Source organism: Natator depressus, chromosome 10 (genome assembly GCF_965152275.1).
Source record: "Natator depressus isolate rNatDep1 chromosome 10, rNatDep2.hap1, whole genome shotgun sequence".
Taxonomy (NCBI): Eukaryota; Metazoa; Chordata; order Testudines; family Cheloniidae; genus Natator; species Natator depressus.
In genome coordinates this window covers 74,151,558-74,166,166 of record NC_134243.1, presented here as the reverse complement: position 1 = coordinate 74,166,166, position 14,609 = coordinate 74,151,558, and the positions used below count along the sequence as shown (strand labels likewise).

Below are 14,609 nucleotides of genomic sequence, written 5' to 3'. Positions count from 1 at the left end.
GTACTAGTCTAATATATGATTTAAAAATAGGAAAAAGAGAGAGAGAGAGAGAGAGAGAGAAGAAAAGATGGCTGACTGCCAGAGTTTTGTGTTAACTTGAAGTGCAGAGGTGATTTTTAATGCTTCAAACATCATTCATGAAATATTATATATGTAATTTGTACTCACAATAACATGCAAGCTCTCCAAGGAAACATTAAAATAAATAGCTTCTTTAACTCTTTTGTACCTTGATCCTATCTTATTTGGATGAATCAATAAAAGAGGGACATAAGATTGATGGAGGACAGATCAGTAGGGCAATCATGTACTTTATTACATATTTATGAGTCTGGAAGATCAAAGGATGTTTTTATGCACATAACTTGGCAAATGTGTTTTGCCACATTCAGATATATTCCAAGTGACTTTAGCAGGAATGTGAAAGGAGCTGGCATGCTGCCCACAGTGCTATTTGGTAAGACTTTGAATGATGGTGGGATTAAAAACCAAGATAATAAAAACATACACAGCAGAATGTTTATACATGCATGCAGTATATACACATACATATGTGTGCCTTTATGTATATATGGCATGTTACATACTGCATTTTATATAGACACACAAACTCAGAAAATAGGGCCCTTATGCACCATTCATGTAAGTTATTGGGAGACTTGCATTTTGCTTCAATGGCTGTTGAATTAGGTCTGTGATGCAAAGAAAGCAAAGAAACTGCAGTCGTACAATGTTAGGTTACAGATTGCCATGCTCAGAAATCAGGAAATGAAAAAAGTTTGTCTCATAACATTAACTAACCAGCATCAGTTGAACGGTTACAGCTACAATGGGTGCAATGAGGGGGAGCTGATGTCACTATTACTATCAGAACTGTCACTTTTCATTTTCCTGAAAATGCGAAAACTTAATGTTTCGTTATCTTATATTTTATGCATAAAACTGTGTCTTTGCCTTTTTGTATTGGGGGGAGGGAGAAAAGGAAAGTGGTGATGGGTCCCTGCCTGTGCATAATAAAGCTAGAATTTCAATGGACCCAGGTAGGCTTTGGAGGTCCCAGACTCAGTGAGGTGAAAGGGTTTGGGGATGCTGAATTCCCACCTTTGTGGAAGAAGGCTCTCCAAAATCTTACTTCACATCATCATATGCACACGGTGCAGGAAGCTTTGCCTACTAGTCATGGACCTTGTTTTGAAATTAATCAAACACATTTTTAATTTTAATAATTAATACCACTCAAGAAAGAGATCTTGGAGTCATTATGGATAGTTCTCTGAAAACATCCACTCAATGTGCAGCGGCAGTCAAAAAAGTGAACCGAATGCTGGGAATAATTAAGAAACGGATAGATAATAGGACAGAAAATATCATGTTGCCTCTATATAAATCCATGGTAGGCCCACATCTTGAATACTGTGTGCAGATGTGGTTGCCCCATCTCAAAAAAGATATATTGGATTTGGAAAAGGTTCAGAAAAGGGCAACAAAAATCATTAGGGGTATGGAACGGCTTCCATATGAGGAGAGATTAATAAGACTGGGACTTTTCATCTTGGAAAAGAGACGGCTAAGGGGAGATATGATTGAGGTCTATAAAATCATGACTGGTGTAGAGAAAGTAGATAAGGAAGTGTTGATTACTACTTCTCATAACACAAGGACTAGGGGTCGCCAAATGAAATTAATAGGCAGCATGTTTAAAACAAATAAAAGAAAGTATTTCTTCACACAACGCACAGTCAACCTGTGGAACTCCTTGCCAGAGGATGTTGTGAAGGCCATGACCATAACAGGGATCAAAAAAGAACTAGATACATTCATGGAGGCTAGGTCCATCAATGGCCATTAGCCAGGATGGGCAGGAATGGTGTCCCTAGCCTCTGTTTGCCAGAAGCTGGGAATGAGTGACAGGGGATGGATAACTTGATGATTATCTGTTCTGTTCATTCCCTCTGGGGCACCTGGCACTGGCCTCTGTTGGAAGACAGGCTACTGGGCTAGATGGACCTTTGGTCTGACCCAGTAGGGCCATTCTTATGTTCTTATTTAATTAATTGTCTTGATTACAGGACACAAAACTCTGCCAGGGACATAGTCATTGTGGTTCCTCGAAAAGGATATATGTTTTGTGATTTAGCCACTGGACTGGGACTCAGGAGATCTGGATTCAAGCCCCATATCCGCTACAGACTTCCTGTGTGACCTGGGACAAGTCACTTAGGCCAAAATGTTCAGAAGTGTCCTACGATTCTTGGGTACTTCAATTTTTGGGACCCCAATCTCAACCAACAAAATTTTCAGTCGTGCTGATCACCAACACCACTAGCTGAAGTCAGTGGGAACTGAAGCTTGTAACCACCTCTGAAAATCAGGACGAAGGTAGGCTCCAAATATTGAGGCACCGGGAGTCACTGGCCATTTTTCAAAATGCTGAACTCTCTCTGTGCTTCAGTTTCCTATCTGTAAAACTGAGATATTTCCCAACCTCATAGGGATGAAGTGAGGGGGAAAAAAATCAGATATTATGGGGAGAGAGACAGGCAGACAGACAAAGAAAATATCTTCTTAAAATTGTAAGACAGCAGGACTGGTATCATTCTTCATTTATTGGTTTTTTTTTATTATTATGTAGTAGTTAATAGTAATTTTTGACTAGGTTTAGCAGAATTTGATTGACTCAAAGAGGCTGTAGACGGCTGTCATAATGTGTTAATATATACAGTATCTGCCAACACCATGAAGGGAAACATCAGGATATTACCTGCAGCTACTGAGGTGGGGGGGCTTGGGAGTTCTCACTACTTGAAAGGTGCTACCAACATTTAAAATAAAATGTTAATGAAAATAAAGCTATTGATTTGCACACTGGTTATTAGAATCCCAGAAGCAGAGATATTAGAGATGGAAGAGACAGACTGCTTATCATGCTGACTAATATTGTCTCATTGTTTCCTTGTATTCCTGCCTGCCTGCCTGTATCTATCTGGTGTCTCCTGATACTTAGATTGTAAATTCTTCAGAGGTCAGGAACCATCTTTTTGTTCTGTGTTTGTACAGCACCGAGCACAGTGGGGTCCTGGTCCATAGTGAAGGCAGAAATCCTGCATTGGCAAGGTCCTAGAGTAATTAATAAATAACTAAATCATGATCATCATCTTCTCTATTCCCTTGCCAATGCAGGATTTCTGCCTACAATAGATTTGCCACTGCTTTCATCATACTAGTTTTAAATGCACTAAGCAATAGATCTTCCACTATTTCCCTGGAGCGTTTGCTTGAGAATATAGCAATCTCACTATCAAGACATTTTTTCCTTAAACTGAATCTTCATTTTCCTTCTTTAACTGAATCCTATTTCTCCTTGCTATGAGGCTCTCAATAATTCGTTGTCCTTGGTGTTCATTTTCAGATATTAGCAGGGGTTCTCATGGCCCATGTTAGACATGGTTAGCAATTTACATGACATAGTTCGCTGTTTTATTCATTTCTCATAAATTACTCTTTCCAGGTCCCGGACCATCATCTTCTTGTTCTCTTCTGTCTCCTTTTTTTGTCTCTGAGTTGCCTCCTCGTTGACAATGTCACTGTCATTGAGGTACTCAGAAATGAACAAAGTGGTCTAGCTATGGTTGCACCATAGGTTATGTCTATGCTCGACATTTTTAGGAATTTCCCTCTCACTGCACTGACACCATAGCAGCTTCACCAGTGGCAGTGGAAATAGACGTTAATATAGACCTGGCCCAGCTATTTTTTCCACCATGTGAAAATTGACCATTGACTGATATGTGGCTATTTACTTTTTTCCAAGCTTTACTTGTTCCTTAACAATAGATATTTTTACAGGGGTTTCCTTATGGTTTCAAGTACTAATTCAGCAAAGTGTGTAAGAGTGTGATTAAAAAGTTTAATCACACTCTGAAAAGTGTGATTAAAGTTCAGTATATGAGTAGTTCCAGTGCCTTCTGGCACATGCGTAAGTGCCTTCCAGAACTTTAGCATCGGCTTAAGTGCTCTGATGAGTCAGGGCCTAATTCTTCAAATATATTTTTTTTAATAGAACAAAAAACAAAGCATCCAATCAGTTGTACTCAGAGGATTCTAGAGGTTGCTACCCACTGATAGTAAGTCTGTTATTTTCCAAGAACTACTGATAGCTTTGAACCAAATGTTTATTAAAATAACATTACAAAAAACAAAACAAAACCCACACCCCTAATTGCTTCCAAAAACCACACCCAGATCTTTCCATGTACTCCCAGAGCTCAGTAAACAACAGTGTAATGACATAGTTGTAGGGTGGAAAAGCATAAAGCTGCACTGAAACGACAGCAAACCTAAATATTATATGTGAAATATTAACGTTACGGCTGAACATTTCTCTGTTCTACCAGACCCCCCAAAAATTAATTCATCTGTATGGTTAATCTCTACAGGAAGTGGCCATGAGCCGTATTAAGTGGGCGGGATCTGTTTGCATTGCTAGCTGTTTCAGCAAAGGTGCAGAGAAGCACACTGCATGTAGGCTAATGCTGATCACCAAGCCATAAGCTCCTCCCGCTGCAGCTGCTTCTACCTTGTTCAGCCCCTCCCCCAGGTTCTCCAAGAGGAGTATCAGATAAGTGTCACTGTCCTGCCCTTGTCCATGTTGATATGAAATAGGGGCAGGACGTGCCTGCCCTCATCTACTTCCCCTTGGCCCTGAGAAGACTTTCAAAGAGGAAGGATGGTTTTGTGGTTAAGGCCCTTGACTGAAACTCCATGGGAGTTCACTAAATAAGAGGCATTCCCAACTTTGGGAGTGAAGCACTTCAAAGCACTCCGTTCAATACCTAAATGTAACAAATTATTTTAAAGTAAAACTACTGCACATGGCTCAGCACCTCACTAATAATGGTAAGTGACAGCAGCAAACAACTATGGAAGCAGGTTTCTGTCTTATTTGGAGACACCAATGTGTGAAGCGCTGCAATGGAGAAGGCAACCTACTGGCATTTTTCAGGGAATATCTCCTGCATCATAGTAGCTGTTACCCTTATAAGGGATGTCTCCACTGCAATCAAATGTGGGATTGCAGTTTGGGTAGGCATACCTGCTAGCTTTAATCTAGCTAGTATGGCTAAAAATAGTAGGGAAGATGGGCTTCAGTGCAGGCGAGCAGTATGAGTATGTTCTCAGGGTCCTGGGTTGGCTTGAGGAGCCTGCACGGAAGCTCATATCACTATGTAGACACGGATATTTTTAGCTGTGCTACATAAATTTAAATTAGTGCCTGGCTATACTATAATCTCACCTCTGATTGCAGTGGTACCCATCATAGTTGGATACCCTGGGCTTGTCGGCCTCAGGAAATTGTACCCATATAACTGAAGGTGTGAATTTAAACTGAGATAGGGTATGTCCATGCTTCACGCTGGTGATGTGTGTGTGGGGGGGGAGGGGGGGCAGGGGGGAGAGGATTCTCTGCTATTTCTGAGCTACCACACTAAAGATAAAGTGTAGCTGTGGCAGCAAAAGCGGGGGTGGGGTGGAGAGGGCTAGTTGCCCTGAGTATGTATCTAGCAGTTTGGATGAGCATATCCTTGGAGTCGCGAGCCCCTCCCTCCACTTGCACCACCTTGGCTACAGCTGGTTTTAGGATATGTCTCCTTGAGCTCGGAATTACATCCTGAGCTCGAAGTGCAGTCATACCCATAGCTAAGCTGGTGCTAAAGGCTGTGTGGACGGTCTTATTTCAATATCAGCGGGGGTTAATTCAATTGAGTTTAATTAAGTCATTTAGAAACTGGCTTAACTAAACCAAAATAAGAGTAGCCACACAGCCGTCTGTGTCAGCTTAACCATGGCAGATTAAAATTCAAGTTATATTAATATAACTTTCTGGTGTGGAAAGCTCTGAAATGGCAAAACAGCAGCTGACTGAAAAACATAGTGGGCCAAATTCATCCCTGCTGTAATTCCTATTGTTCAAGGTGTTTGTTATCACCTGCAGCTCAAGATCAAAGGAGACACAGCTAGAGTACCTAATTAAAATGTGAGCATGTAATAGACAAGCTCTGTCTTTTGTTCACGCAGCTCTTACTTAACACTGCAATCTGAATTTCACATAGGTTTACACAGTTCTTGAGGTCAAGAGTTTTGTTCTGCAGCTAAATCTAGAGAGGTCCTTGTCTTGTCCTTTGCTCTGAAATAACAAGATCACCTGTCCTACCCTGCCCTGAACTATTCAGACTATTCAGTTACAACATTTTTAGCTATGGTAGGACTTTCTTAGCTTTCAGTTTTTTATCAAAGGCCAAATACAGAGAGAAATTTCAAATTGTGAGTTAGTTTTTTATCCCATTGTGGGGTAAGAAACTCTACATTACAAAAAAACCCTGAAATATAACAAATCAGAACCCAGGAATGGCAGAATTGTGGACAAGGCCATCCCTCTGTTCACTTTTCCATCATACACACAAGACTGTAGTAATTGTAATTGCAATATTAATTTTCTAATTTGGCTTCTCCTGCTGGTTTGATTTTATCTGTCTCCTATCTACACTACTTAAATCACAATTCTTTGCATTCCTATAAAACCATCTCAGTGGGCTTTACAAGCATTAATCAACTAAGGTTGACACCAGCCATGTGATGTTAGTGTTATCTTCATTCTACACATAGAGGAACCTAAGTGGAGGAAGATCAAGTGACTTGCCCATGGAAGTCGACGGCAAACCCTCCATTGAGTTCATCAGAAAAAGAGTCAAGATTCAAGTATGTGGCAGAGCAGGGAATAGAGTGCAGGTCCTTACCCACTAGGCAAAGCTCTCGTTTTTTTCATTTGTTATTGAAGGGTGCATGTATTACTGTACTTTGATTTTTTGACTAATGATCCTCCGCTTTCCATGTGTCCTGAAGAATTTGATTTGATTTGCTGTCAGGAAACAAATATTAAATTTCCCCTAAGTATTTGCATCATTTTACTTTTTGCTAAAATTTGAAAATGAATGTGAAGCAAAAATATTTAAAAGGAAAAAAAAAGATAGAAGGGCAGCGGGCAGCAGTGTCTATAGTTAAGGTTGACTAATGCTTTCCATGATAAGACTCAGCTTTCAGTTACTTATTGCTTTCCCAAAGTTTAACGATTTGGACTAACATTTTCAACCCTCAGTATCTCCTTTTGAGCTGAAATATTTTGTAAAGTGCCAGAAAAATAGCTTCAGTCATTTCCAAGAATGAAGTTTGGGGAAAATAAATTGTTTTGCCTATGTTAAAAAGCATTTATAATCATGCTGTCGAGCAGCTCTAGCCCTCCGTGCTTTGAAGCAGTGTCTTCAAATTTGACAGAAGGGTGACCCTGGGATCGGAGAGGTGCCTTTTACTGCCCTCATAAAAAAATCCACCCTCTGCACATGCTCAGTAGAGGTTTGTTAGAGGCTAGCAGGACAATTCTCTGAATAGTCTGTTTATGCTGAGTATGCCCACCTCTGCAGGGCTTTATGCTAAACATACTGGCCATGCTCCATCCCCATAGAGCTCCATGCCAGCCACAATGGCTATGCTCTACCTCACAGGACTTTGTGCCAACTACACTGGGCATGCTCAACCCCCACAGAGCAGGACTATTCCTGTAATTGATGTTGGGGACTGTTGTGGCACTGGGCACCATAACTGAGACTGGAGACTGTCTCACCAGTGCTCTCAGGTGGCCTCCATGGGGGTGCTTATGCTGTGAGGAGGAGGAGGAACAACCTGACTCAAATGCAGAGGGGAGATAGGTAGGAGAGGTAGGAAAAGAACAGCCTGGAAAGAAGATAAAAATGGAGCGGATCACTGAGGGAAAGACACAGGGGGCGACTGTAACCACCAAAGTAAACTCCTCAACAGAACCTGAAACTGAACCCTGGATCTCTGAGTAGTAACATTCCTCTGCTGCTACCAAATATCTGCAATAGCCAATGGCAATGTGTCTCTCTCCATTGCCGTCCAGTGGGTGGCCCACAGAGGATAACAACTTACTACTATTACCAATGACTCCATTAGCTCAAATGGTAGAGGTTTGGGCTAAAGATCTAAAGGTTGCAACCTTCTGATGACCTACGTGGGTGTCAACATGATGGAATTTCCATTTTAAGTCTACTTTTTTTTCTAAACCTAGGAAACTACATACAAAATACTATGTTCAAAGAACTTTAATGTTGCAAAGTCAAGCAGTGCAAAGTTAGGGAATGCCAGAATTAAGGTTGCTCATGTTTTGTGGGCTCATGCCCTCCCTGCTTTGTGCCTATGCATTATGACACAGTCTTTACTTATAAGATCATATACTATTTTTGCCTCATTCCATGCTTGATCATATTGTGAACCTCCTTGTGCATCACTTTCCTTGTTTATAAGGTGGAAATAATGCAGTCTTGGGGTGCTTGAGAATCAATATTTGTGAGGTTGTTTGAGATTCTTGGGTAGAAGATATGAGAGACTTTGGGTTCAGTGTGTTAGGTGCCATAGGAACATGAAGGAAAACGTGATTCCTTCTCTACAGAGCATTTAATATAATTTAAGACAAAACACATAAGAGGGTGTAATAAGCAAGAGAAGGGATTGAGTGAAGAAGACTGAGGGCAATAATGATAGGAATATGTGGTTACATTGAATTTGAACTTGATGGCTGCAAGTTATTTAGTGTGTGTGGAGGTGTGTGTTAAGTACAAGATAAATAAACAAACAAATAAAATAGACATCAGCCCACTGCCCCTCTACTCCATCATTATTAGTTGGCAATTTTCTGTAGGCATGTTGGAAGAAAAGGGTGTTCCGGATGGATTTGAAGGAGGACAGGGTAGTGACTTTACAGACGATTTATGGAGAGCATTCCATGCATAAGAGTAGCATGGAAGAAAGAGTGCAGATACGTTTGTGAGATGCGGACAGCCTGGAATCATTAACAGAACAGAGGCGGTGGGGAAGAATTGATAAAATACAAGATAAATGCAGATAAATAGGGAAGGTTTGAGCTGTGAAGGGGCTATAAGGTGAGGACCAGAAACTTGAAGCTGATGAGTTGAAAAAGGGGGAACCAGTGGAGGGATTGAAAGAAGAGAGTGACATGGTCGCAAAATGGGAGATGATCTTTGCAGCTGCGTTTTCAAGGGATTCAAAGAGTGTGCCAGGGAGGTTAGAGGGGTGACAGTAGTCAAGATGGGAGGTGATGACAACCTGGAGTGGACTTTTAACTGTGGAGTCTGGGATGAAAGTCTAAAACTTGGGAATGCGATAGAAAGAAGTGGCAAGATCTGGACATTGCCTGGATATGTAAGGTAAGGGGAATGGTGGAATCAAGATGTCACCCAAGTTGATAGGCCTGAGTGACAGGGAAGATGGTGGTGATGAAGTTGTCTTTCAGTATTATGCATATTAAATTAAGCAGATGTCAGAGGGAAAGGCAAAGATGCAGAGCTGGATGCTTGAAGACAAGTAAGCAGAGAAGTAGAATTGTGAATTGTTAATATCAAGGGAATAGTTGAAGCTGTGTGAGCAGATGTGGTCACATACAGAAAGGGTGTAAATAGAGAAGAAGAGAGGATCAAGGACAGAGTCCTGAAGGACCAAGGACCAAAGGAACCCCAGCAAGCGTGGGAGAGGTAAGGAGGACTCACTGAATGAGTGAAGGAATGAGCAGAGAGGTAGGAGAACCAGAAGAGGATGGTTTCAAAAAGGAGTTTATAACCAACATTGTCAGAAGCAGCCAGGAGGTCAAGCAGAATGGTAATGGAATAGTGGCCTTGAGATTTGGCTGTGAAAGTTACTGGAGACCTTGGCAAGAGCAATTTCAATGGAGTGGAGAGGGCTGAAGCGAATTTGGAGTAAGGAGTATTATTATACACTGTGCTAATTGGATCTGGAGGGATCTGCCTCCAATCCTGCTCTGTCAACAGGACATTTTGCTTTGAGACATAAGGGGCCAGATTCTCAAGTGGTGTAAATCAGCCCAACACCACTGAAATCAATGGAGACACATCAATTTACATTTGCTGATAATCCATCCTAGGGCTCTGCGAGAGGCAAAAGCTAAAACATAACATTTTAATTCTGTATTTACTTAATAGAGACAGGAACTTGGAGCTGATTTCGGAAGGACTTCCTATCACAAATAAATCACATGCACCACACAATGAATAATCCTCCCCTCCCCACAAACCTATAGACATAACAGTTGCTATTTCTATATATTGTCTAAACGGTATAAAATTAAGCAGATCATAAGCCAAGTACGCTCATTACACAGTTTGATTAATCCAGCAGGGTAACAAACTCCAGGAAGAATGATTAGTTGTTTTGCTGTACAACAGATTTTTTTCCTCCTTAATTTTTTTTAAATAGTTAAAAAAAAACTTGCTAGAAATTAGCTGAATTATTAATCTCTTACCCTTTTCAGTCTTTGCCTTTTGGATAATAGCCCGGGGATCGCAGTACCATATGTTGTTATAGGAATTCCCTTTTAAGATAGAAGACATATATATTAGATATGCAATGAAACTTAGAAGCTTTAGAGTGTGCATGAGATGATCTCCCTTGACATTTTATTTTTAACCCATCTATCCGGTGATTTAAAACCAATGTGTTTGAGTGAGTTTGGAATCAGGTCTGTTTTAGCATCTTCAGTGTCAGTGACGTTGGGGCTGGAATTATACGGGAAATGCAGTGCTTAAACTTAAAATTAACAAGGGCTCTCCAGAAGGAACAAAAAAGGTATAAATTATGTCTGATTGAACAAACACAACTCCACTGTTGAACAGCCACTCAATGAAGAGGGCAGGGAGAGGCAATGGAGCACGGTAATGTGTAATATTACTAGTCAATGGTCTGTGCGCAGCACTGGGCTCCCAAATGCTGGAGGTGTCAGGGAGATAAATAGCAGAGTGTCCTCCTCAAAAATATGATTAATACCCTCTCCGGTCCACTGCTGAAGATGTAGTGGGTGCAGCTGGTTTGGACAGCAGTTGCATAGAGGAAAAAAAGCAGGACGACTGCAACAGAGCAGAGAGGGCAAAGAGTAGGACAAGTAGTCAACTGAGTGGGAGTGCTGAGCTCCAACAAGAGGAGAAGTAGGCCAGAGCTGGCTAAAGGTCACTTTTGGCTGCTGTTTAAGTAATGTTTACAGAACTTTCATGCATGCACAACTGAGTTGCAAGTGCATGGTCTTTGGAGGAAAAGAGGGAGAGAAAAGTGTTCAAGTTCATTGTCTCTTGTAACACATAGGCCATAAGTATCTTTCCGGAGCCATTATTCTCCCCTATACCACCACCTGCACAACCTATGCATTAGGAAGAGGCTTCTGGATATTGAGAAGCATTAAAAATTGCGACATTTTCTTTTGCTGCTGGCTGCTGTTTCATCAATCCCGAAAACAGTCAGGAAGATGAAAGCTGGTTTTCACTTCTCATGGTTTTTAAGGGATTTAAACGAACATTTGACTGAAGTTCTCAGGAGACATTTCTCCTGGCTTCTGTTGTTACCTACACAGCAAGAAGAGACTGCCCAGAGTTCAAACTTTGGCCAATAGAATCTGGGCACATTATAATAAAAGTGAATCTAGACTCTAACAAAGGAAGAAGGGTGGTGGGAGAGGTACTGTTTTAGAGCATCTGCTGATGGTTTTGATCCTTTTGGATGTCATTTCAGCAAGAAAGTGCTGTAAAATCTGCAACTCACCAGGCTGATTCAGGGAAAAGGGGAAAGGTTGCTTATGACAAATTATTAAATATATAACACTATTAATTTACACAGATACTTCTGTTAAATTGACACAAACATACACAAAGTTCCTGTAAGCTCCTATTGATCTGAAAGACATTTGTACTGCAATGTGATAAATCAAAAGATTAATAATCACCAGTTCAGCATTCTGCATCACCACCACCTGTCACAACCCCCTGGAAATAGGATTAACATAAGAAGATATTATGCATGTGAGCATGACACCAAAGTGGCACTATATTGATCTGAACTTTAGAGATGTGCAGTGCCATTAGCAAAAAATAAAAAATAAAAATAAAAATGCAGATACCAGTAAACAGGGAGATGGTTGCCAAATTTACACTGATGTTTCTTTCCTCCTACAGTTTCTCAGCAGGCTCCCATATCTCTTCATTTGGATCCAAAAGTGACCAGCCTGTGGTTCCTGATGGATTTGGTGCAGCCTCTAACAAATTCATCAGCACTGAGAGAAGGCCTCTTCCTGAGAGTCTTTTTGCAAGATTGGGCCTGGACTGTAATGCAGCTGATTCACTGAAAGGCCTAAATAAATCTACCTACCTGAAGTGCTGCACTGCGAAAGCAGCAGGCTTCTTTAAGAGATCCTGGCAAAAGAGGCCCCTTTTTAATGTTGAACATGTATGCAAATTACAATGTTTTGGTATTTATTAAAAAAATCCCTTCCACAAAATATGGCTAGGACATTTTAGGACAAAAATATAAAATAAATGTTTATGTCAGAAGGAAGGGTTAATATTTTTAACAAATGAGACCTTGACATGCATATGAAAATTGCGTAACTGCTTTATTAAACTACTGTCCAAAATGCTGTCTTTTTTTTTTTTTTTGAAATGGGGAAAAAATCATTTGTGCAACATAATATTAATACTCTGTTCCTCAATTGGTAAACATGTCAAGAGGTGGGTTAGTTATTCATGGTTCAGGAGCACAGCCCCTTTCAGAAAGAACTTTTTTTTCTCACTCTAATGAAATGATGGATAATCTGGAAGTAGGTGCTTTAAGAAGATATTAATCATTCTCTGTGGTAATGTTAATCATGCGTTCCATCATCTCCAGATGCTGTGCATCACCTTCCTTGGAGATAAAGGGCACCCAAGTCAGTAGAGTCCTTTTGATCACCTTTCTCACAGTAACTCTCTTATAAGGTATTAAAAGAAGTCTTCACATTTCAGGGCAACCTTAAAAATGAAACAGAAAGTGGGAGACTGAGGTAATGAAGGGATTCATGGACTTCAATCCTGACCTTGTCACTACTTATGCTGCCCAGATAGCAGGTGGCTAGTTCTCTGGCCCTTTGTCCTAACCTTTGACATTTTTCAGTGCATTATTTGGTATGAGTGAGGGTGAAGAGAAAATCCCTGATAACAGGAAATAGAAAATTCACAAAAAGGTTTTTTAAAAAGCAATGCTAGTTTCCTGGGGTGGAGGGACCTGCAAAATTATTCCCACATAGTCTGGTATTCTACTCTTACAAAACATTAGCAAAAGTCAGGTCAGATTTATCTCAGCATAATGTTTGGAGAGACTTCTGGCCAATTAGACCATTTTTATGACTAATCTTTTTATAAGCTTAAAAAAATGTTAAGTATAAACCTTAGGGCATATCTTAGATGATGGCTAAAATATCTTCCACGGCAGATCAGATGCTTCATGTACCCCAATACCTGAAGAAGAAACTTTGAAGGTTTCCTAAACCTAAAAAGTTACTTTGTATAAACTGTTGAATAAAGATAAACCACAGGAGAGTCAAAGGCAGGCAGTGTTTCTGTCAGAGCATGTATGTGTAAAAGGAGAACGGAATTAGTATTAATTTCAAATAAAAGAATCCAGTTTTTCCCATGAATGTGTTTTTATGCAGTATATATTAGAATCCACATACATGGGAACTGCCTTCCTCCCTTGGAGGATTTAAAATCCTCATTAAATGGAAATCCTAATTAATAGAGGAGATATCTTTAAAAAAATTATACTGAAAAATCAGCACCGTATGAAATTAAAAATTATTTTGTGGAATTTCACATGGAAGTTTTTAAAAATACTTTAAACAAAGCTTTGCATCACCTCTTATTTAGTTTCTCTGGAATTTTTGATAAAATGTCTATTTTTTTTTTGGCCTGGAAAACAAGCATGATACCGGAATTTTCACATGTATTCCACACGAATCTATCGTTGCTTGTAAACAGACCTGTATTTGCTAGAACATGTCAGGCATCTGACAGCATTTCCCAAACTGTGGGTCATGATCTCAAGTGGGGTTGTTCTATCAGCAAATGAGGTCACAGCAATCCCAAGTAGGCCAAGGGCGCCATTTTATAAAATCTCACACACACCAAATGTGCCAGGTCAGGCTGTGCAGAGGATGCCATTTTATAGAGCAGGGGGAAAGTTTGGAAACCACTGCATCTGTGTGTGTGTGTGTGTGTGTGTGTGTGTGTGTGTGTGTGTGTGTGAATATATATACATACACACTCACTATTATTATTATTATTTGTGTAACTAGGTCCTGAGGTGCTCTCTTGTGTTTTCAGCTAAATATAATCCACTTTCCTCAGAATGGAAATACCTTGGTCCATCTTTGGCACTGCCTTATGGAAAGATTTTAATTTTCTGCGCCCACATGCCTAGAATCAAGGAGACTTTTGCCCTTTACTTACTCTCCTATCAGAGGACAGAGATCCCTTAGGAAGAGGACTGGATTCAATGACCCAGGAGGTTCCTTTCCAGTCCTATGTTGCTATGATATACCCTTGTACAGAACAGTCAAGACCCAATTGAAATTAGAGAGAATAAAATGAAGTACTGATTGACAATTTCAAATAGATAAAATGGAAAATAATTTTATCTGTGAAACACCA

At 40.2% G+C, this 14,609-nt stretch overlaps 1 long non-coding RNA gene across 1 annotated transcript in view; it reads right to left on the bottom strand.

Annotated features, from left to right (window-relative positions):
* The window catches only part of LOC141995365 (uncharacterized), a 187,769-nt gene that overhangs the window by 150,119 nt on the left and 23,041 nt on the right, over positions 1 to 14,609 (bottom strand). The window contains exon 3 of the long non-coding RNA XR_012641311.1: positions 10,406 to 10,474. This is a non-coding gene — a long non-coding RNA (uncharacterized LOC141995365). The remainder of the gene's footprint in view (positions 1 to 10,405; positions 10,475 to 14,609) is intronic.